Source organism: Puma concolor, chromosome E2 (genome assembly GCF_028749965.1).
Source record: "Puma concolor isolate L17-30 chromosome E2, mPumCon1.1.hap2, whole genome shotgun sequence".
NCBI classification, from domain to species: domain Eukaryota; kingdom Metazoa; phylum Chordata; class Mammalia; order Carnivora; family Felidae; genus Puma; species Puma concolor.
Window position 1 is genome coordinate 15653153 of NC_141681.1, and position 24678 is coordinate 15677830.

General features: G+C 38.0%; 1 long non-coding RNA gene across 1 annotated transcript; it reads right to left on the reverse strand.

Annotated features, from left to right (window-relative positions):
* Positions 1-3322: 3322 nt before the first annotated feature.
* Positions 3323-24553, reverse strand: LOC147573399 (uncharacterized). Its single transcript, XR_015244517.1, has 3 exons — positions 24490-24553; positions 8902-9015; positions 3323-3557 (listed from the first exon to the last, which is right to left on the reverse strand). It is a non-coding gene; the product is annotated as an uncharacterized LOC147573399 (long non-coding RNA).
* Between the last annotated feature and the right edge of the window lie 125 nt (positions 24554-24678).

Sequence of the window (24678 nt, forward strand, 5' to 3'; positions counted from 1 at the left end):
GGGAGAGGCAGAGAGAAAGAGAGGGAGACACAGAATCCAAAGCCGGCGCCAGGCTTCAAGCTGTCAGCACAGAGCCCGACATGGGGCTTGAACTCGCTGACTGCAAGATCATGACCTGAGCTGAAGTAAGATACTTAACTGATTGAGTCACCCAGGTACCCCAAGAATGACTATTATGTTATTTTGATACAAAAGGAATTTTAATGCCTAGAGCAAGAGATTCCCAAACTCTGAACTTTCTCAGCTCATGGGACCCTTTTCTTCAGAAAAGAAAATCCCAACTTAGTAATAGTTCAGGTCATGCCCAACAGATGTCACTCTGTTTCTCAAAAATTTAAAAAAGTCCTGCAGTGTCCCTGTGAGTTCACTGTAATGCCCAGCGGTGCCTTGGTGGTACACTTTGGCAGAGGTGCAGTTTGGGGTCCATGGACAACTGGACAATGTGGATATAGGACAAATGGGACTATTTTGTATTCCTGATGTTTATGAGTAGTCTTCAAAAGTCACTTAACTAATAGAAAACATATAGGACACCTACACAAAGGCAGATTTTAAGAACTGACAAAGACTATAACTAATTTGGGGGCAGGTTAGTAGGGAATGATGGGACTACCTAGTAAGTATCTTCATTACACATTACAAAGTTTACATTAAATATTCTACAAAACAAAAAATGAATAGGTATGCATATATATACAAATATACTAATGCATATGACAGGGAAATGTTTTTAATTGTTAGGACTGTACAAAGCTATATTTAACTTAGGAAACAAGCTTCTTCCAGCTCACATCCCATTTTCCCACTTTGAAGGCTACTTTCCCACTTTGATGGCCACATATTGGTAAGACAGTCTGATGAGCTCTTCCTTGTGATTGAATAGGTCATGCTAAAGAAAATAGATCCACCCTGGGAAGGTTTAAAAGAAGAGAGCAGAGAAAGAGGAAGGTGGGGAGGGTGGGGAGGTGCTGGAGGAGCAGAAAAGTTCTGTAGAGTGGGAAAGAGAAGTACAATGAATCGAAAACAGTGTTAAGGTGGGTTAAGAAGGAGGAAGAGAAGGGTTATGGATTAACAGGTATTTCTTTGAATCTACAATAAAATGATGATAGTTGTACTTTCCCTATTATATTTATAAATTTATTTTCTTTCTGGCATTTTCTATAACAGTACCTATCTACAGTTTAAAACAATAGTTTCTGGAAAGCCAGAGAAGATCCTCAAGAATAGAAGGCATAGAAGTATAAAGTTATATCAAAATGAAATATTTCTAGCTAAATAGATATATGTATTTTGAATAAAATATTAAGAAAGTTTATTCAACACTGAACTCATCAATTTTTTATAATAAACTTGGAAGAATTTTAAGAGTAGATGCCTTGGTTTGCTTATTACTGCTTTGCATTATGAGAGAATGATCCATGACAAACTAAAGAAAGTTTTTCCCCATCAGCAAGGATTTTTAAGAGAGAAGAAGTTCCCATTTTTATCTTTATTTGAGAGAGAGAGAGAGAGCAGGGAAGAGGGACAGAGGGAGACAGATAATCCCAAGCAGGCTCCACGCTCAGTGCAGAGTTTGACACAGAGCTCAATCCCAAGACCTTGGGATCACAACAGAAGCTGAAATCAAGAGTTGGAGGCTCAAGGGACTGAGGCACCCAGGTGCCCCTAGAAGTTTCAAATTTTAACCGACCTTTATGGAAACAATTTTTCTCAGATCACAATGCAAAATTTGAGAAACTCTGTGTTTTCTCAAAAGACTTCCTTATCCAAATTCAGTCTTCCTCTCATCCCCCCTTCCTTCCTTCTGATATTTAAACAATTATCCCTTCTTTCAGTTCCTCATCAGTACAAAGGTGACAGTAAGTCATTTCACTGAGTTGTTGTAGAAGTAAAGATACTGTCTGAGCAAGCCCAGCACAATCCTGCACTATCATATATTGTAAACCAGAGAAGTTGTTATTTCTCCACTCTCTCTTTTGCTTTGGCCTAAATGAAACACTGTGTGTGTCTTCATGTTCTTAACAGCAGACTGGAGGTCCATTTTTCTAAATTTTTAGAGATGAATTCATAGCACTGTGGATTATATGAGAACTTGGAAATTAAAAAAATTCCTCCCAACTCTCAATAATGTGTCCTTCACTAGTTCATTTTCTATAACTCTGGGAATTTCCCAAGGCTAACTGGCAAATTTTTCACTTCTTTGACATTATTCTTCTTTAAGGTTCTAGATGAGTCTTAGGACCTAAACCAAGTTTGGGACACCATCTACTCATCTACACATACACTTCTTACCTTCTTTGTAGTTCCCTATTCACCAATGTGCATAGAACATTTAATTTAAATGCCACAAGTCTTGCAACATATTGAAAAACAATTTCATTTCCCCTACCCCTGAGACCTATCTTTGCACATTTCCCCATAATTATCCACAACACCTTCAGTGTTTCCAGGCTGATAGCCTTTGGTGTCTTCCTCCCACTCCCCCATTTTAACCAACAATTATAGATTTTACTAGTCTTTTCTCTGTAATAATTTTGGGCTTCACTTTTTGTCCGCATTATAATCGCATCACTTCCTCACCTCACTTCCCCATTCCTCTACTTCCCAGCTGCCCTTAACTAACTCATGTTATGGATTATCACAATGGTTTATTAGGAATTCCTCTCATCATTTGACTTTTCCCACAACAACATATCTTTGAGAATATTCGTACAATATTTTGTTCTTCAGTTCAAGTGTCCACAGTGGCTGCCTATTCCTTATTTTACAGAATTTTAATTAGTAAGTCCAACACTAAAGATATATCATGATTGGAACTACAATTTTATAAACCACAATTTTACTTCCACAAAAGACATGCTGTTTCAACTACTGTGCTGCACTTGCTATCCCCAAGTTTGACTTTTCTTGCCTTCCATGCTTTGAGGTCTGCCACAGGTATAATACTGCCAAAAGAACACCTTCATTAGTGTGATGAGAGTGGGAGATCATCAAAAGGAAGGGAAAAACTTCTGCAGATGATCATTTGTTCTGCAATCAAAAAAGGAATTCAACTGAATTTTTTTCCTGCCTTGGTAGCCTAGATTTTAACTTTATACTACTACCTTCTTTCATCTTTTGAGATTCATAGGCTTCATCCTCTTCAAAATCCAGTTCAAAATTTAACTTCAGGAATCTTTCCTGGATGACTGTACATGGACAAAATATACTCAGTATCTGTGCTCTTTATTTAAAATTTTTCTGTATGCAGTTGTTGATATAGTATTATTATAGTAAGTACTTTTGGGTACATGCTTTTCAGTTTGTTATATGTCTCTATATACACTTCTTATCATCAGCCTAAGACACAAAATAATGTCATATTCCCTTTAATTTTCAAATTAAATGTCTCTATCCATTTATTTTCTCCTCAGGATACTCACTTTGTTGAAAACTCCAACACCTCTGGGGATGCTTATTTAGACTTAAAGATCAGTTCTGGGAACCATCTTCTACTTAGTCAATCAAGGAAATAAATTCTTTCCAGCTGTTACCAATGTCACTGGCACAAGATACACCTGTTGAAACAAAGACAACTCAGTAGGCCCAACGCAGTCTTTATTGTAACTATTAAAATATTCTGTTACCATACTCTGTGTTTAGTACTGGATGAGCCACAATAAAATGGACATAGCTTTCTGCTGAAAACCTGGTCACCCTGCCCAGAGAAAGTCTGCTTAGCTTATGAGCCTGTGAGAACCCCCCAAGGCACGGAAGGGGCTCAGCTGTGCTTAACCACTTTGCTTTTGGGGCTTTGGCTCACAGCCAGGTCTTCACATACTAATAGATGAGTCTCAGATCTTTGAGGCTGGCACACACGCAGTTTTTTCTGTAAGGCTGCTAGTAATACCCGAGTAGATGAATTTGAAGAGATTTCCACACTCAGCTACCAGAGTGACTAATACAACACTCTCTTCTGCTGGTTTTTTGCATATCAGCGTTAAGAGCAAAAGGAGTATACTGTCTTGTTTGCCAAGACCACTCTCATGTTCTGCCCCAGGATAAATAACAAAGCTTTTAAAGAAAAACCTTCCTATCCAGCTAGTGTTAGGCTTCAGGCAATCAATTTCTTTTCTCTTATTTGCTCAGTCTCTACTGTGATAGATACTTTTAGACATACTGTTTGGTTGACCAAGTCCTTAATCTCAAGAGCCTTTGCCCAGCTCCACTAAAAAGGCTGAAGAAAATCAAATATTTTTTTCTAGGCTGTCATTGGTTGTGACTACTTAAACCGACATGGAATATGCTGGAGAAAAGTGTGAGAAAATAAGAAAAGTTGAATCAAATCCAGACAAACAGAACTCCTTTTCTAGTTTAGTAGTTGTCTCTGAAGGTATAATTCACAAACAGCTTCATTAACACATCTGTTCCTCTTCAGCTAGGTATTAAAGGTCTTTATTTTGCCTCATCACACGTTGCCATTTTTTTTAAACCAAGTCCTCTATATCTAACAGAACTAGCTGCTTGCTGCTCCTAGAACATACATTTTACTTTCTGACTCTAAGCATTTTTCAGCTCATGACATTCTTTGTATCTGAAATTCAATTCCTCATTACGAATCACAAAATATTTTTTCCAGCTTTACTGAGGTATAACTGACAAATTTATATATGTTTAAGGTATGCAAGGTGATAAATTTGAAATAAATATACATTGTGATGTGGTGCCAGGGAGCTTGGTCTGTTGAGCGACTGACTTCAGCTTAGGTCATGATCTCCTGATTTGTCAGTTTGAGCCCTGCAACAGCCTCTCTGCTGTCAGCACAGAGCCCATTTCAGATACTCTGTCCTCCTCTCTCTCTGCCCCTCCCCCCACACTCTCCCTCTCTCTCCCTCAAAATAAATAAACTTAAAAAAAACATTGTGAAATGATTACCACATTCAAGTTAACACATCCATCACCTCACATAGTTGTCATTTTTTGTTTGTAGTGAGATCATTTAACACCTACTGTTTAATAACTTCCAAGTATACAATACAGCATTATTACAGTCACCATGCTGTCCATTAGATCCTTAGAACTTACTCATAACTGAAAGTTTGTACCCTTTGACCAACATCTCTCACGTCCCCTACTCCTCAGCCCCTGGAAACCACCATTCTACTCTGTTTCTGAGTTCAAGGTTTTGTTGTTCTTGTTGTTGTTTTGTAGATTCTATATATGAGCGAGACGAAGTGTCTATCTGGCTCATTTCATCCAATATAATGTCCTTCATGTTCATCCGTGTTGTAGCAAATGGCAGGATTTACTTTTTTTATGGCTGAATATTATTCAATTGCGCGCGCGCGCGTGTGTGCGTGCGTGCGTGTGAGTGTGGTTTGGGTGTATCACATTTTCTTTATCCATTTATCTTCTTTCAACAGACACTTAAGTTGTTTCTATCCCTTGGCTATTGTGCATAATGCTGCAAGGCACATAGGACTGCAGATATCTCGTAAACATTCTGATTTTGTTCCTTTGAATTTAAATACAGAAGTGGGCTGCTAGATCACATAGTTCTATTTTTAATATTTTGAGAAATTTCCATGCTCATCCCCATAATGGTTGTACCAATTTATATTCCTACCAACAGTGTACAAGGGTTCACTTTACCTCACATCCCTGCTAACGCTCATTTCTCATCTTTTTGATAATAATCCTTTTAACAGGTGTGAGGTGAGAGCTCATTGTGATGTTGATTTGCAATTCCCTGATTAGTGATGTTGAGCATCTTTTCATGTACTTGTTGGCCATCTGTAAGTTTTTTTTTTAAAACTATCTGTTTAGGTATTTTATCAATTATTTAATCAGGTTATGTGTTTGCTATTGAGTTGTAGGAGTTCCTTATGTGTCTTAGATATTAACCCTTTATCAGATGTATGCAAATATTTTCTTAAAATTTTTTTAAACATTTTTGAGAGAGAGAGAGAGAGAGACAGAGAGGGAGGGAGGGAGAGAGAGAGAGAGAATGAATGAGCAGGGGAGGGGAAGAGAGAGGAAGACACAGAATCTGAAGCAGGCTCTAGGCTCCAAGCTGTCAGCACAGAGCCTGACGCGGGGCTTAAACTCACCAACCATGAGATCATGACCTGAGCTGAAATTGGACGTTTAACCGACCGAGCCACCCAGGCACCCTTTCTTTGCAAATATTTTCTTCCATTTCATAGGTTGCATTTTCATTTTGTTAATCACTTCCTTTGCTGTGCAGAAGATTTTTAGCTGGGTGTTTTCCCACTTGTTTATTTTTGCTATTGTTGTCTGTGGTTTTGGTGTCATACGATTATTGCCAACAGCAGTATCAAGGAGACTTTTTCCTGTTTTCTTCTAGGAGTTTTATGTTTTCTGGTCTTATGTTTAAGTCTTTAATCCATTTTCCATTAATTTTTTTGTATATGGTGTAAGATAGGGTCCAATTTCATTATTTTGCACGTGTTATCTAGTTTTCCCAACAATAGTTATTGAAGACACTATCCCTTCCCCTCTTGTGTTCTTGGTACCCTTGACAGAGATTAATTAGTTGAATGTATTTCTGTATTCTACATTCTTTTCCAGTGATCTGTGTGTGTGTGTTTAAGCCAGTACTATACTTTTAAAATTATAGCTTTGTAATATAGTTTGAAATCAAGAAGTCTGATTCCTCCAGACTTTGTCCTTTCTCAAGATCTCTTAGGCTATTCTGTCTTCTGTGTCTTCTGTGCTTCTCTACAAACTATGACCGTCTTTTACACTTCTGTGAAAAATTCCAGTGGAATTTTGATAGGGATTGCATTGAATCTGTAGATTGCTTTGGGTAGTATGGACATTGTAACAAATTAATTTTTCCAATTTTTGAACATGAGTTATCTTTCCTTTCATTTTTGGCTTCTTCAACTTTTTGCACTAATGTCTTACATTTTTCAGGGTACAGGTCTTTCACCTCCTGGCTAAATTTATTCCTAAGTATTGTATTCTTTATGATGCTATTTTATTAAAATTTTTAAAAAAATGTTTTTCTTTATTTTTGAGACAGAGAGAGTGTGTGAGCCGGGGAGGGGAAGAGAGAGAGAGAGGGATACACAGATTCCAAAGCAGGCTCCAGGCTCTGAGCTGTCAGCACAGAGCCTGATGTGAGGCTTGAACTCACGAACCAGGAGATTATGACCCAAGCTGAAGATGGATGCTCAACTAACTGACTGAGCAACTCAAGCACCCCTTGATGCTATTTTAAATGGGATTGTTTTCTTTCTTTCAGATAGTTTGTTAGTGTATAGAAACAGAACTGATTTTTGTAAGCTGTTTTTCTATCCTGCAACTTTACTAAATTTATTAGTTTTAACATTTAGCTGGGGCCTTTAGGATTTTCTATTTTTAAGATCATGTCATCTGCAAAGAGAGACTATTTTACTTCTTCCTTTCCAATTTTGTATCTTTTATTTCTTTTTCTTGCCTAATTGCTCAGGTTACGGTTTCCACTACTGTGGTGAGTAGAAGAGGCAAGAGTGAGCATCCTTGTCTTGTTCCTGATCTTAGAGGAAAAGCTTTCAGTTTTTCTTCATTGAGTATGTTAGCTGTGGGGTTTTTGGATATAGCCTTTATTATATTGAGGTCCATTCCTTCTATACCTAATTTGTTGAGTTTTTATCATGAGAGGATATTACATTTTTCCAAATGCTTTTTCTGTATCTACTAAGATGATCATATGATTTTATACTTTATACTCTGTTAAAGTGATGTAGCACATTTATTGACTTGCATATGATGAAGAATCCTTGCATCCCGGTGATAAGTCTGACTGGATCATGCTATATGATTATTTTAACATGCTCTCGAATTTGGTCTGCTAGATTTTGCTGAAAAGTTAGCATGTTCATCAGTAATACTGGCTTATAATTTTCTTTTCTTGCAGTGTCCTTGACTGGCTTTGGTATTAGAACAATGCTGGCTTATAAAATGAGTTTGGAAGTGTTCCCTCCTCTCCAGTGTTTTGGAAGAATTTGAAAAGGATTGGCATTAATTCTTCAAATGTTTGGAAGAATTCACCAGTGAAGTCACCTGATCCTGGGCTTTCCTTTGTTGGGAAGTTTTTGATTACAGATTCAATCTCCTTATTATTAATTAGCCTGTTGAAATTTCCTATTTCTTCACGATTCAGTCTTAAAAGACCATGTTTTCTAGGAATTTGTCCATTTCTTCTAGGTTCTCCAATTTGTTACCATATCATTGTCATAACAATATCTTATGATCATTTGTATTTCTGTGGTATGTTTAATGTCTCTTCTTTCACTTCTGACTTCATTTATTTAAATGTTTTCTATTCTTAGTCTAGCTAATGGTTTGTTGATTTTATCTTTTCAAAAAACTAGCTTTTAGTTTCATTGATTTTGTCTGTTTTTCTATTGTCTATTTCATTTATTTTTGCTGTAATCTTTATTTTCCCCCTTCTATAACTTTGAACTTTTTTTGTTCTTCTTTCTCTAGTTCCTAAAGTGTAAAGTTAAGTTGCTTTTTTGAGATCTTTCTTTTTCCTTAGTGTAGTCCTTTACTGCTATAAACCTGCCTGTTAGAACTGTTTTGCTTCATCCCATTAGTTTTCGTATGTTGTGTTTATATTTTCATTTGTTTTAGGATATTTTGTATCTCCCTTTTGATTTCTTCTATGACCCATTTGTTGTTTAAAAGTGTTGTATAATTTTCACGTATTTGTGAACTGTACAGCTTTCCTCCTGTTATTGATTTCCAGTTTCATACCACTGTGGGGAGAAAAGATTGCTATGGTTTCATTCTTATTAAACTCGTTAAGATTTTTTTTTCTGAGAGAAATCACTGGCCAAGGGGGTGTGACTTGATGCTGAGTTGTGCTGCTTTGGGGGCAAGGTGACATAAGTAAAATGAAACTGTTCTTACCTTATTCACTACATTTATTCTTAGATTTTTTTGCTCAAACAGTGTGCTAGAACTTCCCTGCTGGACTCCTAGACTCCCATAAAGTTGATCTGTGGTTGACTGTCAACTGATACTCTGTGGGGGGATAAAAGTAGAAAACTCGTGTCATATTTGACTAATGACAAAGTATTTATAGTTATAGTTATAGCTATAGTTATAGTTATTTATACAAAAAATTCTACTGTAACCTAAGTCACCCAAGTCTGGATCTTTGTCCACTGGAAGCTTAAAGTAGGGGGGGGCAAATTAATGTCAAAATGAATTTATAATAAGGAGAATAGTGACAAGTAGATTACATAGTAAGTTATTGTAATAGTCCCAAGGATAAAGAAGACCAACTTACAGTTAAAGATAGTAGCTTGCCCATATAAAGTTACATTTCTCACTTTGAAAACTCCACTAAAATGATAGAATGATAAAAAAAGGAATAAACCCACAAGTCCAAAGGTAACAGAAGAGGAGGAAAAAAAACATTAAAATTTTAGAAGCCAGAAAGCAGGTGGATAAAGACAAACTGGCTCAACAAATTTTTGAAAACAGAAACTTAAACCAGTAGGGGAGGGAGCTCAGCAGCAAGTAAATTCTTACCACTCATACACATAGAAATTATAGGTCTGAAGGTGGGGATACAACTAACACATAACATGATGTGAACTGGGTAAAAGTTTGTATAAGAAGCAGCTGGATTTACATATAGCCTTTGTCAACCGTATATCTGAGCAACTTGCCCTCCCTCATCTATGAAGAAGACCAGAGATTTACTCTTTGAGGAGGTACAACCAGTGGGACTTTGAAGTGGAACAAATAGTTGGGCTGTGTTTTCATGTTGAAAAAAGGTGAATTTTTGAAACTCTATGTACTAAGTGGGGACCATACTAGCTTCTTTCCCAAACCTGACTCCAAGAATGCTGGAGAACAAACTCATATTCTAAAGACAAGAGTTTGGAAATATTATCTTTGAAAAACCATACTCACCTTTAGAGGTCCATCATAAAATGGCCAATCATTGGTCAATGAAACGAAGTAGCCACCAACAAATGAAAGTAACTTTGTGACTCCAAAAGAAAGCAACCCACATTTATGTACAGGGAACTTTCACTCATCTTTTTAATATCTTGCACTCAAATAGGAATGGAAAGTCAAGAGCCAGATATTTGAACAAATGTCCTCTTTTTTTTTTAATTTTTTTTTTTCAACATTTATTTATTTTTGGACAGAGAGAGACAGAGCATGAACGGGGGAGGGGCAGAGAGAGAGGGAGACACAGAATCGGAAACAGGCTCCAGGCTCCGAGCCATCAGCCCAGAGCCTGACGCAGGGCTCGAACTCCCGGACCGCGAGATCGTGACCTGGCTGAAGTCGGACGCTTAACCGACTGCGCCACCCAGGCGCCCCCAAATGTCCTCTTTTGACACAATGTAAAGCCACACAAGAAAAAGAAAGAAGTTTGGGGAAAAAGAGAATACGATGGAAAACATAACCTTGGAAGACCTATAATGAATATTCTCAGTGAATTAAGAAAACATCTTGATTGTATTCATGAGACAAGATGCTATTAAAAAGGAGCATTCTCTGGGTATAGTTATTCTTTAAATTTCAATATGATACAGAAATTACACTATTAATAATGGTGCAGTACCTGTTATTAAGTTAACCTTCTTAACCTTGCCAGCAGATAACAATAATGGGAAAAATATAAAAACAGTTGTTTGAATGCACTTGAGAGCAACTGAAGGCAGGCAGAAACTGGAAGGGAGTTGACACACAAAAGAAGGGAATAGCACTTCTCAGTTTGCACTGCATGGAGTAGCTGGAACTCAAACAGAAAACTGCAGTCCTAAGTGACTTGAGGATTGAGAGGGAAGAGTTTGGGACTACTGGCATGGCTAGAAAATAAATGACAAATCTCAGGAAAAAAGGAAGCTAAGGAGCTGGAGGAGAAAAATCCACATATAAACTCCTTCAAATCCTTGGATGATCTTGATTAATGTATGTGCAGAGGGCCAAACAGAAAGCAATGGCTGGAAGGTGGAAAGAAGTGAAGATTTAAAGTTTGAGCTCAGCCACTTGAATTGCTTGCTAGAACATGATCAACACTATTTAGATGAAGCTATCCCTAGTCTCTACAAGGGTACAATAAAAAACTACTAAACATAAAGACACAGGAAAATGTGGCCCACACTCAAGAGAAAAACAGTTAAGAAAAACTGATACTGGGGCGCCTGGGTGGCGCAGTCGGTTAAGCGTCCGACTCCAGCCAGGTCACGATCTCGCGGTCCGTGAGTTCCAGCCCCGCGTCGGGCTTTGGGCTGATGGGTCAGAGCCTGGAGCCTGTTTCCGATTCTGTGTCTCCCTCTCTCTCTGCCCCTCCCCCGTTCATGCTCTGTCTCTCTCTGTCCCAAAAATAAATAAACGTTGAAAAAAAATTAAAAAAAAAAAAAGAAAAACTGATACTAAAATGATCCAGAGTATAGAATTAGAAGAATTTTTAAACCGCTAATCTAAATGCGTTCAACAAAACTGAAACAGGAAGAAATAGAAAATTTGAATAGACCCATAACCAGTCAAGAAGTTGAAATCTGTTATCAAAAATCTCCAACAAATGAGAGTCCAGGGCTGGATAGCTTCCCAGGGGAATTCCACTAGACATTGAAAGAAGAGGTAATGCTATTCTTTTGAAGCTTTTCCAAAAGATAGAAATGAAAGGAAAACTTCAAAACTCATTCTACAAGGCCAGAATTACCTTGATTCCAAAACCAGACAAAGACACCACAAAAAAGGAGAATTGCAGACCAATTTCCCTGATGAACATGGATACAAAAATTCTCAACAAGATACTAGCAAATCAAATACAATAATACGTCAAAAGAATTATTCACCACTATCAAGTGGGATTTATTCCTGGACTGCAGGGGTGGTTCAATATTTGCAAATCAATCAACATGATACACCACATTAATAAAAGAAAGGCTATGAACCTCTTGATCCTCTCAATAGATGCAGAAAAAGCATTTGGCAAAATATAGCACCGTTTATGATAAAAATATTCAGGAAAGTGGGGATAGAAGGAACATACCTCAACACCGTAAAGGCCATATATGAAAGACCTACAATTAATATCCTCAATGGTGAAAAATTGAGAGCTTTCCCCCCTAAAGTCAGGAAAATGACAGGGATGTCCACTCCCACCACTGCTATTCAACATAGTATTAGAAGTCCTAGGCTCAGCAATCAGAAAACAAAAAGAAATAAAAGGGATCTAAATTGGCAAGGAAGAAGTCAAACTTTCACTCTTCATAGATGACATGATACCTTATGTGGCAAACCTGAAAGACTCCACCAAAAAACTGCTAGAACTGATCCATGAATTCAGCAAAGTTGCAGGATATAAAATCAATGTACAGGAGTTCGTTGCACTTATATATACCAGTAATGAAGCAGCAGAAAGGAAAATCAAGGAATTGATCCCATTTACAATTGCACCAAAAATCATAAAACACTTAGGAATAAACCTAACCAAAGAGGTGAAAGATACGTATGCTGAAAACTACAGAAACCTTATGAAAGAAATGGAGGGAGACACAAAGAAATGGCAAAACATTCCACGTTCATGGATTGGAAGAACAAATATTGTTAAAAATATCTATACTTCCCAAAGCAATCTACACATTTAAATGCAATCCCTCGCAAAATAATCCCAGCAATCTTGACAGAGCTAGAAAAAACAATTCTAAAATTTGTATGAAACCAGAAAAGACCCCAAATAGCCAAAGTAATGGTGAAAAAGAAAACCAAAGCTGGAGGCATCACAATTCTGGACTTCAAGCTGTATTACAAAGCTGTAATCATCAAGACAGTATGGTATTGGCACAAAAACAGACACATAGATCAATGTAACAGAACAGAGAATCCAGAAATGGACCCACAAATACATGGACAACTAATCTTTGACAAAGCAGGAAAGAATACCCATTGGAAAAAAGACAGTCTCTTCAGCAAATGGTGCTGGGAAAACTGGACAGCTACATGCACAATAATGAACTTGGACCACTTTCTTATACCATACACAAAAATAAACTCAAAATAGATGAAAGACTTAAACATAAGACAAGAGGAGAAAACAGGCAACAACCTCTTTGACCTCAAAATCCTAGAGGAGAAATCCTAGAGGAGAAAACAGGCAACAACCTCTTTGACCTCAGTTGTAGCAACTTATTAGACCTGTCTCAGGAGGCAAGGGAAACAAAAGCAAAGGGCCTCATTAAGATAAAAAGCTTTTGCACAGAGAAGGAAACCATCAACAAAAATAAGAGGTAACCAATAGAATTGGAGAGATATTTGCAAATGACATATTGGATAAAGGGTTAGTACTCAAATCTATAAAGAACAAACCAACCCAACACCCAAAAAACAAATAATCCAGGGAAGAAATGGGCAGAAGACAGGAACAGACACTTTTCCAAAGAAGATATTCAGATGGCTAACAGACACATGAAAAGATGCTCAACATCACACATCATCAGGAAAATACAAATCAAAACCACAATGAAATACTACTTCACAACTGTCAGTATGGCTAAAATTAACAACACAGAAAACAACAGATGTTGGCAAGGATGTGGGGAAAAGGGAACACTTTGCACTGTTGGTGGGAATGCAAACTGGTGCAGCCACTCTGGAACGGTATGGAGGTTCCTCAAAAAATTAAAAATAGAACTACCCGGACCTTGGAGGAAGATGGCGGCGTAGGAGGACGCTGGGCTCACCGCGCGTCCTGCTGATCACTTAGATTCCACCTACACCTGCCTAAATAACCCAGAAAACCACCAGAGGATTAGCAGAACGGAGTCGCCGGAGCCAAGCGCAGACGAGAGGCCCACGGAAGAGGGTAGGAAGGGCGGCGAGGCGGTGCGCGCTCCACGGACTGGCGGGAGGGAGCCGGGGCGGAGGGGCGGCTCGCCGGCCAAGCAGAGCCCCCGAGTCTGGCTTGCAAAAAGCGGAGGGGCCTGACGGACTGTGTTCCGACAGCAAGCGCGACTTAGCGTCTGGGAAGTCATAAGTTAACAGCTCTGCTCAGAAAGCGGGAAGGCTGGAGGACAAAGGGAAGGAGAGCTGCTGAGCCCCCGGACGACAGAGCTCAGTTTGGTGGGGAACAAAGGCGCTCACCAGCGCCATCTTCCCCGCCCATCCCCCAGCCAAAATCCCAAAGAGAACCAGTTCCTGCCAGGGAACTTGCTCGCTCTGCGCAAACACCCAACTCTGCGCTTCTGCGGAGCCAAACCTCCGGCAGCGGATCTGACTCCCTCCTGCTGCCACAGGGCCCCTCCTGAAGTGGATCACCTAAGGAGAAGCAAGCTAAGCCTGCCCCTCCTGCCCCTGTGCACCTTGCCTACCCACCCCAGCTAAGACGCCAGATCCCCAGCATCACAAGCCTGGCAGTGTGCAAGTAGCCCAGACAGACCACCCCACCCCACAGTGAATCCTGCCCCTAGGAGAGGGGAAGAGAAGGCACGCACCAGTCTGACTGTGGCCCCAGCGGTGGGCTGGGAGCAGACATCAGGTCTGACTGCGGCTCCGCCCACCAACTCCAGTTATACACCACAGCACAGGGGAAGTGCCCTGCAGGTCCTCACCACGCCAGGGACTATCCAAAATGACCAAGCGGAAGAATTCCCCTCAGAAGAATCTCCAGGAAATAACAACAGCTAATGAGCTGATCAAAAAGGATTTAAATAATATAACAGAAAGTGAATTTAGAATAATAGTCATAAAATTAATCGCTGGGCTTGAAAACAGTATAGCTGACAGCAGAGAATCTCTTGCTACAGAGATCAAGGGACTAAGGAACAGTCACGAGGAGCTGAAAAACGCTTTAAACGAAATGCATAACAAAATGGAAACCACCACGGCTCGGATTGAAGAGGCAGAGGAGAGAATAGGTGAACTAGAAGATAAAGTTATGGAAAAAGAGGAAGCTGAGAAAAAGAGGGATAAAAAAATCCAGGAATATGAGGGGAAAATTAGAGAACTAAGTGATACACTAAAAAGAAATAATATATGCATCATTGGTATCCCAGAGGAGGAAGAGAGAGGGAAAGGTGCTGAAGGGGTACTTGAAGAAATAATAGCTGAGAACTTCCCTGAACTGGGGAAGGAAAAAGGCATTGAAATCCAAGAGGCACAGAGAACTCCCTTCAGACGTAACTTGAATCGATCTTCTGCACGACATATCATAGTGAAACTGGCAAAATACAAGGATAAAGAGAAACTTCTGAAAGCAGCAAGGGGTAAACGTGCCCTCACATATAAAGGGAGACCTATAAGACTCGTGACTGATCTCTCTTTTGAAACTTGGCAGGCCAGAAAGAATTGGCACGAGATTTTCAGTGTGCTAGACAGAAAAAATATGCAGCCGAGAATCCTTTATCCAGCAAGTCTGTCATTTAGAATAGAAGGAGAGATAAAGGTCTTCCCAAACAAACAAAAACTGAAGGAATTTGTCACCACTAAACCAGCCCTACAAGAGATCCTAAGGGGGACCCTGTGAGACAAAGTACCAGAGACATCACTACAAGCATAAAACATACAGACATCACAATGACTCTAAACCCATATCTTTCTATAATAACACTGAATGTAAATGGACTAAATGCGCCAACCAAAAGACATAGGGTATCAGAATGGATAAAAAAACAAGACCCATCTATTTGCTGTCTACAAGAGACTCATTTTAGACCTGAGGACACCTTTAGATTGAGAGTGAGGGGATGGAGAACAATTTATCATGCGACTGGAAGCCAAAAGAAAGCTGGAGTAGCCATCCTTATATCAGACAAACTAGACTTTAAATTAAAGGCTGTAACAAGAGATGAAGAAGGACATTATATAATAGTGACAGGGTCTATCCATCAGGAAGAGCTAACAATTATAAATGTCTATGCGCCGAATACCGGAGCGCCCAAATATATAAAACAATTACTCATAAACACAAGCAACCTTATTGATAAGAATGTGGTAATTGCGGGGGACTTTAACACCCCACTTACAGAAATGGATAGATCATCTAGACACACGATCAATAAAGAAACAAGGGCCCTGAATGAGACATTGGATCAGATGGACTTGACAGATATATTTAGAACTCTGCATCCCAAAGCAACAGAATATACTTTCTTCTCGAGTGCACATGGAACATTCTCCAAGATAGATCATATACTGGGTCACAAAACAGCCCTTCATAAGTTTACAAGAATTGAAATCATACCATGCATACTTTCAGACCACAACGCTATGAAGCTTGAAATCAACCACAGAAAAAAGTCTGGAAAACCTCCAAAAGCATGGAGGTTAAAGAACACCCTACTAACGAATGAGTGGGTCAACCAGGCAATTAGAGAAGAAATTAAAAAATATATCGAAACAAACGAAAATGAAAATACAACAATCCAAACGCTTTGGGACGCAGCGAAGGCAGTCCTGAGAGGAAAATACATTGCAATCCAGGCCTATCTCAAGAAACAAGAAAAATCCCAAATACAAAATCTAACAGCACACCTAAAGGAAATAGAAGCAGAACAGCAAAGGCAGCCTAAACCCAGCAGAAGAAGAGAAATAATAAAGATCAGAGCAGAAATAAACAATATAGAATCTAAAAAAACTGTAGAGCAGATCAACGAAACCAAGAGTTGGTTTTTTGAAAAAATAAACAAAATTGACAAACCTCTAGCCAGGCTTCTCAAAAAGAAAAGGGAGATGACCCAAATAGATAAAATCATGAATGAAAATGGAATTATTACAACCAATCCCTCAGAGATACAAACAATTATCAGGGAATACTATGAAAAATTATATGCCAACAAATTGGACAACCTAGAAGAAATGGACAAATTCCTGAACACCCACACTCTTCCAAAACTCAATCAGGAGGAAATAGAAAGCTTGAACAGACCCATCACCAGCGAAGAAATTGAATCGGTTATCAAAAATCTCCCAACAAATAAGAGTCCAGGACCAGATGGCTTCCCAGGGGAGTTCTACCAGACGTTTAAAGCAGAGATAATACCTATCCTTCTCAAGCTATTCCAAGAAATAGAAAGGGAAGGAAAACTTCCAGACTCATTCTATGAAGCCAGTATTACTTTGATTCCTAAACCAGACAGAGACCCAGTAAAAAAAGAGAACTACAGGCCAATATCCCTGATGAATATGGATGCAAAAATTCTCAATAAGATACTAGCAAATCGAATTCAACGGCATATAAAAAGAATTATTCACCATGACCAAGTGGGATTCATTCCTGGGATGCAGGGCTGGTTCAACATTCGCAAATCAATCAACGTGATACATCACATTAACAAAAAAAAAGAGAAAAACCATATGATCCTGTCAATCGATGCAGAAAAGGCCTTTGACAAAATCCAGCACCCTTTCTTAATAAAAACTCTTGAGAAAGTCGGGATAGAAGGAACATACTTAAAGATCATAAAAGCCATTTATGAAAAGCCCACAGCTAACATCATCCTCAACGGGGAAAAACTGAGAGCTTTTTCCCTGAGATCAGGAACACGACAGGGATGCCCACTCTCACCGCTGTTGTTTAACATAGTGCTGGAAGTTCTAGCATCAGCAATCAGACAACAAAAGGAAATCAAAGGCGTCAAAATTGGCAAAGATGAAGTCAAGCTTTCGCTCTTTGCAGATGACATGATATTATACATGGAAAATCCGATAGACTCCACCAAAAGTCTGCTAGAACTGATACATGAATTCAGCAAAGTTGCAGGATACAAAATCAATGTACAGAAATCAGTTGCATTCTTATACACTAACAATGAAGCAACAGAAAGACAAATAAAGAAACTGATCCCATTCACAATTGCACCAAGAAGCATAAAATACCTAGGAATCAATCTAACCAAAGATGTAAAGGATCTGTATGCTGAAAACTATAGAAAGCTTATGAAGGTAATTGAAGAAGATTTAAAGAAATGGAAAGACATTCCCTGCTCATGGATTGGAAGAATAAATATTGTCAAAATGTCAATACTACCCAAAGCTATCTACACATTCAATGCAATCCCAATCAAAATTGCACCAGCATTCTTCTCGAAACTAGAACAAGCAATCCTAAAATTCATATGGAACCACAAAAGGCCCCGAATAGCCAAAGTAATTTTGAAGAAGAAGACCAAAGCAGGAGGCATCACAATCCCAGACTTTAGCCTCTACTACAAAGCTGTCATCATCAAGACAGCATGGTATTGGCACAAAAACAGACACATAGACCAATGGAATAGAATAGAAACCCCGGAACTAGACCCACAAACGTACGGCCAACTCATCTTTGACAAAGCAGGAAAGAATATCCAATGGAAAAAAGACAGTCTCTTCAACAAATGGTGCTGGGAGAACTGGACAGCAACATGCAGAAGGTTGAAACTAGACCACTTTCTCACACCATTCACAAAAATAAACTCCAAATGGATAAAGGACCTGAATGTGAGACAGGAAACCATCAAAACCTTAGAGGAGAAAGCAGGAAAAGACCTCTCTGACCTCAGCCGTAGCAATCTCTTACTCGACACATCCCCAAAGGCAAGGGAATTAAAAGCAAAAGTGAATTACTGGGACCTTATGAAGATAAAAAGCTTCTGCACAGCAAAGGAAACAACCAACAAAACTAAAAGGCAACCAACGGAATGGGAAAAGATATTTGCAAATGACATATCGGACAAAGGGCTAGTATCCAAAATCTATAAAGAGCTCACCAAACTCCACACCCGAAAAGCAAATAACCCAGTGAAGAAATGGGCAGAAAACATGAATAGACACTTCTCTAAAGAAGACATCCGGATGGCCAACAGGCACATGAAAAGATGTTCAGCGTCGCTCCTTATCAGGGAAATACAAATCAAAACCACACTCAGGTATCACCTCACGCCAGTCAGAGTGGCCAAAATGAACAAATCAGGAGACTATAGATGCTGGAGAGGGTGTGGAGAAACGGGAACCCTCTTGCACTGTTGGTGGGAATGCAAATTGGTGCAGCCGCTCTGGAAAGCAGTGTGGAGGTTCCTCAGAAAATTAAAAATAGACCTACCCTATGACCCAGCAATAGCACTGCTAGGAATTTATCCAAGGGACACAGGAGTACTGATGCATAGGGGCACTTGTACCCCAATGTTCATAGCAGCACTCTCAACAATAGCCAAATTATGGAAAGAGCCTAAATGTCCATCAACTGATGAATGGATAAAGAAATTGTGGTTTATATACACAATGGAGTACTACGTGGCAATGAGAAAAAATGAAATATGGCCTTTTGTAGCAACGTGGATGGAACTGGAGAGTGTGATGCTAAGTGAAATAAGCCATACAGAGAAAGACAGATACCATATGGTTTCACTCTTATGTGGATCCTGAGAAACTTAAGAGAAACCCATGGGGGAGGGGAACAAAAAAAAAAAAAAAAAAAAAGAGGTTAGAGTGGGAGAGAGCCAAAGCATAAGAGACTGTTGAGAACTGAGAACAAACTAAGGGTTGATGGGGGGTGGGAGGGAGGAGAGGGTGGGTGATGGGTACTGAGGAGGGCACCTTTTGGGATGAGCACTGGGTGTTGTATGGAAACCAATTTGACAATAAATTTCATATATAAATAAAAAAAAAAATAAAAAAAAAAAATAAAAATAGAACTACCCTATGACCCAGCAATTGCACTACTAGGCATTTATCCAAAGGATACAACAATGCTGATTCAAAGGGGCACATGCAACACAATGTTTACAGCAGCACTATCAACAATAGCCAAATTATGGTAAGAGTCCAAATGTCTATCAACTGGATAAAGAAAATGGGATATATATATATATATATATATATATATATATATATATATATGCAATGGAATATTACTCAGCAATCAAAAAGAATGAAATCTTGCCATTTCCAACAACATGGATGAAAACTAGAATGTATTATGCTAAGTGAAATAAGTCAATCAGAGAAAGATAATTACCTTACAATTTCACTCATAAGTGGAGTTTAAGAAATAAAACAGATGAACATAGGGGAAGGGAAGGAAAAATAAGGTAAAAAGAGAGATGGAGGGAACCATAAAATACTCTTAAATACAGATAGCTGAAGGTTGCTGGAGGGGTGTTGGGGGTGGTAGGCTAAATGGGTGATGGGCATTAAGTAGGGCACTTACTGGAATGAGTACTGAGTGTTATATGTAAGTGATGAATCACTAAATCCTATTCCTAAAAACATTATTACACCGTATATTAAGTAATGTGGATTTAAATTAAGAAAAAAAGAGGAAAAAAATTTAAAAAATAGATGTTTAAGGGATTAAAGGAAAAATATGGTTACAATTAATGAATAGTTGGAGAATCTCAATAGAAAAATACAAACCATCAAAAAAAAGAAACAAGTAGAAATTTTAGAAATGAAACACAATATCAAAAATTAAAAATTTACTGGATAAGAACAACAGATCACAGATAGTCAAATAAAGAAAACAGTAAATTTGAAGATAGATCATAGAAAATATTCAATCTGAAGATGAGAAAAATATATTGGAAAAAAATAGAACAAAAGCTCGGTGATATGTGGGACCATATTTAAGTGATTGAAGTTATATTCAGCTGTATTCTCAGAGAGAGAAAATGAGTCAGAAAATACCTTTCATAAAATAATGGATAGATTTTTCCTAAACTGCTAAATAAATGTAAACTTACAGATCCAAGAAGATCAATGAATACCTGCTAAGATAAATACTTAGAAAACCATGCTTAGCTACATATTCATCAAATGATAGAAAACACAGAAAAAGAGAAAAGCAGCCAGTGGGGGAAAACCCATTACAAACAAGGGGGAAATGATACAAATTACAAGTGAATTCTCATCAGAAATGATGGAAGGTAGGAGAGAATGGAACAACATCTTTAAAGTGCTGAGAGAGTGGGAACTGTCAAATTAGAATTCTGTATCTGGGAAAATTTTTCTTAAAAAATAAAAGCAAAATAAATACATTTTTCAGAAAAACAAAAATTGAGAGAATCTCTTGTCAGCAGAGCAGTACTATAAGAAATTGTAGGGATGCCTGGGTGGCTGACTCTGGATTTTGGCTCAGGTCATGACCTCTCAGTTCATGAGATAGAGCCCTGTGTCAGGTTGTGAGCTGACAGGGTGGAGCCTACTTGGGATTTTCTCCCTCTCTCTCTGCCCCTCCCTTGCTCACGTGCGCGCGCGCGCACACACACACACAAACTTTCTCTCTCTTAAAATAAATAAACTTAAAAAAACATTCTAAAGGAAATTCTTCAGGTTAAGGAAACTTAGACGGTAACATATCTATAGGAAGAAATTATACGAACCAGAAGTAGTAAATACCTGGGTTAATATAAAGGGGAATACATTTTCCTTTTCTTAATATTTAAAATAATATGACTAAGGTAAACATAATAATGCAATGTTGGGTTAATGCATATAGATGTACTACATATGAAAATAATATTACAAAGGAAAAGATGGTAAGTGAAAATAGACTGTTGAAAGGTTGTAATTTTTTTTAAACAGCTTTGTTGAGATTAAATTCACATACCATACAACTCACCCATTTAAAGCATATATTTCAATGGCTTTAATTATATTCACAGTAGAGTGGCATAAGACATTCTTAATAGGCATGTCTAATACTGAATTGAAGTTGCCATGATATAAACATGTGCTCTAACTCACTGCCCCAAATATTCCCCCAAACTGGCCTGGGAAACATGGATTACTTATTGAGTATAATTTATGATTACAAAGTTAATTCTACTTCAGTCAAGTCTCTTAATAATCTAAATTCAGAAATTCAGGAATTTAGAATTATAAAAATGTTAACATGAAAACATAGTGAAGGATAGAATGATTAGAATTTCTATAAAGATATATATAGGAAGAGTTACTATATGTAAAACTTTCCCAACCAAACTGTAATTTTTGAAATGACAACATAGTTTGAGTATGATCCCAAACCTGAATGACCACTACTTGCTGATAGCATTACAAATGGGAACTAGAGGGATATAGATTATATTTTTTATAGAGGATAACACCCTATTATATGGTAACTTCACAGTCAAGGAAACAGAGTTTGGCTGGTGCATGAAAGGTGCTCAAATAGACTCACTGTTTATCAAATAGTTTTATTTAAGAGAATGTTGCATAGTGCAGTGTTTCTCAAATGAAGAAATGTGCAAACCTTTTAAAATAAAATATCACAGAATCTTAAGGTTATATTACTTAAATATGTACAAACATAATATCATAAAATTAGATATAATGCATTTTCTTAAGCTCCTATAAGTATAAAACTAAAATTTATAAATTAAAAACAATTAAAAAACCAATACTATTCAAACACAATTTGACAATAATTTTGTTTCATTAAAACTAAGTTGTTAATTTGGGGTTTAATATAGGGTGATGTTTCTTCAGGTCTGGTTCTATATTTAATGTGTTTCTGTATTTTTAAATTTAAAAAATTTTTTATTTCTTAACGTTTATTTATCTTTGAGACAGAGAGAGAGCATGAACAAGGGAGGGGCAGAAAGAGAGGGAGACAAAGAATTGAAAGCAGGCTCCAGGCTCTGAGCCATCAGCCCAGAGCCCGATGCCGGGCTCGACCTCACGGACCACGAGATCGACCTGAGCTGAGCTTAACCGACTGAGCCACCCAGGCGCCCCTGTATTTTTAAATTTTAATGTTACTAATGTGGACACTGCCTTTTCACATAAGTATGCTGTATAAAATGGCCCTAATACTCACTGAGTCTCACACCAAATATATCTGTACTTTACCATATATAAGCTATACCTTAATTTTTTTCACAATTAAAATTTTTTTTTAGTGTTTATTTTTGAGAGAGAGAGAGAGAAAGAGAGAGTGAGTGAGTGTGAGTGCTGGGGAAGAGGCAGAAGGAGGGAGACACAGACTCCAAAGCAGGCTCCAGGCACAGAGCTGCCAGCACAGAGCCCGTCGAACTCAAAGTCTTGAGATCGTTACCTGAGCCGAAGTCAGACGCTTAACCAATTGAGCCACCCAGAGGCCCCAATTTTCCTCACAATTTAAAGGCTTTGTTTGATAGTACAGTATGATCAGATTTACACTTAAAAAACTCTTGTTTATAAAAATCTTTGAGTGCCTATTTTATTAAGGTGTAACTGCTAACACTGTAATCTTTTATTCGAGAATACATTTAAATAGTCATGTAATTTAAACGTACACAAGTGATCTGACGGGATTTAGAACAAGGTATTGAACACCCTTGAATTATTTCAAGGAGGTACACAGATAGGGACTGTGTCAAACAACAGTGATACAAATTCAATATGGAACCCACTGCTGCAATGCATGTTCTTTTGGATTCATGGTGCCTTTACTGCCATGTTATATTAGGAGTCCACCCTTTTTGAACCATTATGACAACCTCACTTTTCAATTGCACCATGACATTTCTTTGCATTCACTAGCCAAAAATGTGAGAGAAAACACAAATATAAATAACTATTCTGAAATTACTGAATATTTTGTTATAGGAGGTCACTAAGATTATTCATGATATTATTACATTAAATATTTATAATCAGTAAGATGAAAGCACAATTCAAAACTGTCATAATTTTCTTTTTTTTCATAGCACTTTTACCTTGTAACATATATATTTTACTTCTTTGTTCATTGTCTATATCCTCTGTCCCTATGAGAATGTAAGCTCATTAGGGCCACAACAGTTTTCTTCCTCCATAATGTATTTCAAACACCTAGAATAGCATCCCACACAGAAGCACTCAGTCAATGTGCTGAAAGAATGAAACATTTGTCATAAGCTGACATCTGGGGACACTCCAACCTTTTAGGATTCCCATACTGAAATATTGGAATGGGGAGAAAAAACGTTTTGGCTTAGCAGCCAGAGAGACTTCAGTTGAAACTATTTTGTAGCTTTTAACTCTTACTCTGCGGATTACTGGCTGCATGACTTTTGGCAAATTACTTAAATTCAGGAAGTCTGCTCTTTTTCCTCTAGGAAAATGTAAAGTCTGTTCAAAATGGGGGAAATGGCTAACACAAAAAAGTACATAAAATACCAGCATATAAGGAGACCATCATTACTATTACTATTAGAAATGTAGGGGCGCCTGGGTGGCACAGTCGGTTAAGCGTCTGACTTCAGCCAGGTCACGATCTCGCGGTCCGTGAGTTCGAGCCCCGCGTCAGGCTCTGGGCCGATGGCTCGGAGCCTGGAGACTGTTTCCGATGCTGTGTCTCCCTCTCTCTCTGCCCCTCCCCCGTTCATGCTCTGTTTCTCTCTGTCCCAAAAATAAATTAAAAAAAAAAAAAAAAAAAGAAATGTCATAGAAAAAATTAATCAAGTAAAACTAAACTTTTCCACATCATTATTTTCTCTTAATTCATCTTATTCATAATTGATAAAAATGTAAAATAGGAAACAGATTTGGATAAATGAAAATGCAAAAAGAATAGGATCTAAAACTTACACTATAACAGCTGTGTGAAGATACTGGAAGATGTTTTCATAATAATCATTTGTCAGATGTGAAAGAACTTGGTTCCAATAGGGCTGTAAAAGAAACCAAAAACAGAGTGAACAAGAAAACAGAAATAGATGAAATAGGTGAAATAGAATAAAGATCATCTTGTGACCTCAGCTGCACATGAGTGGTTTT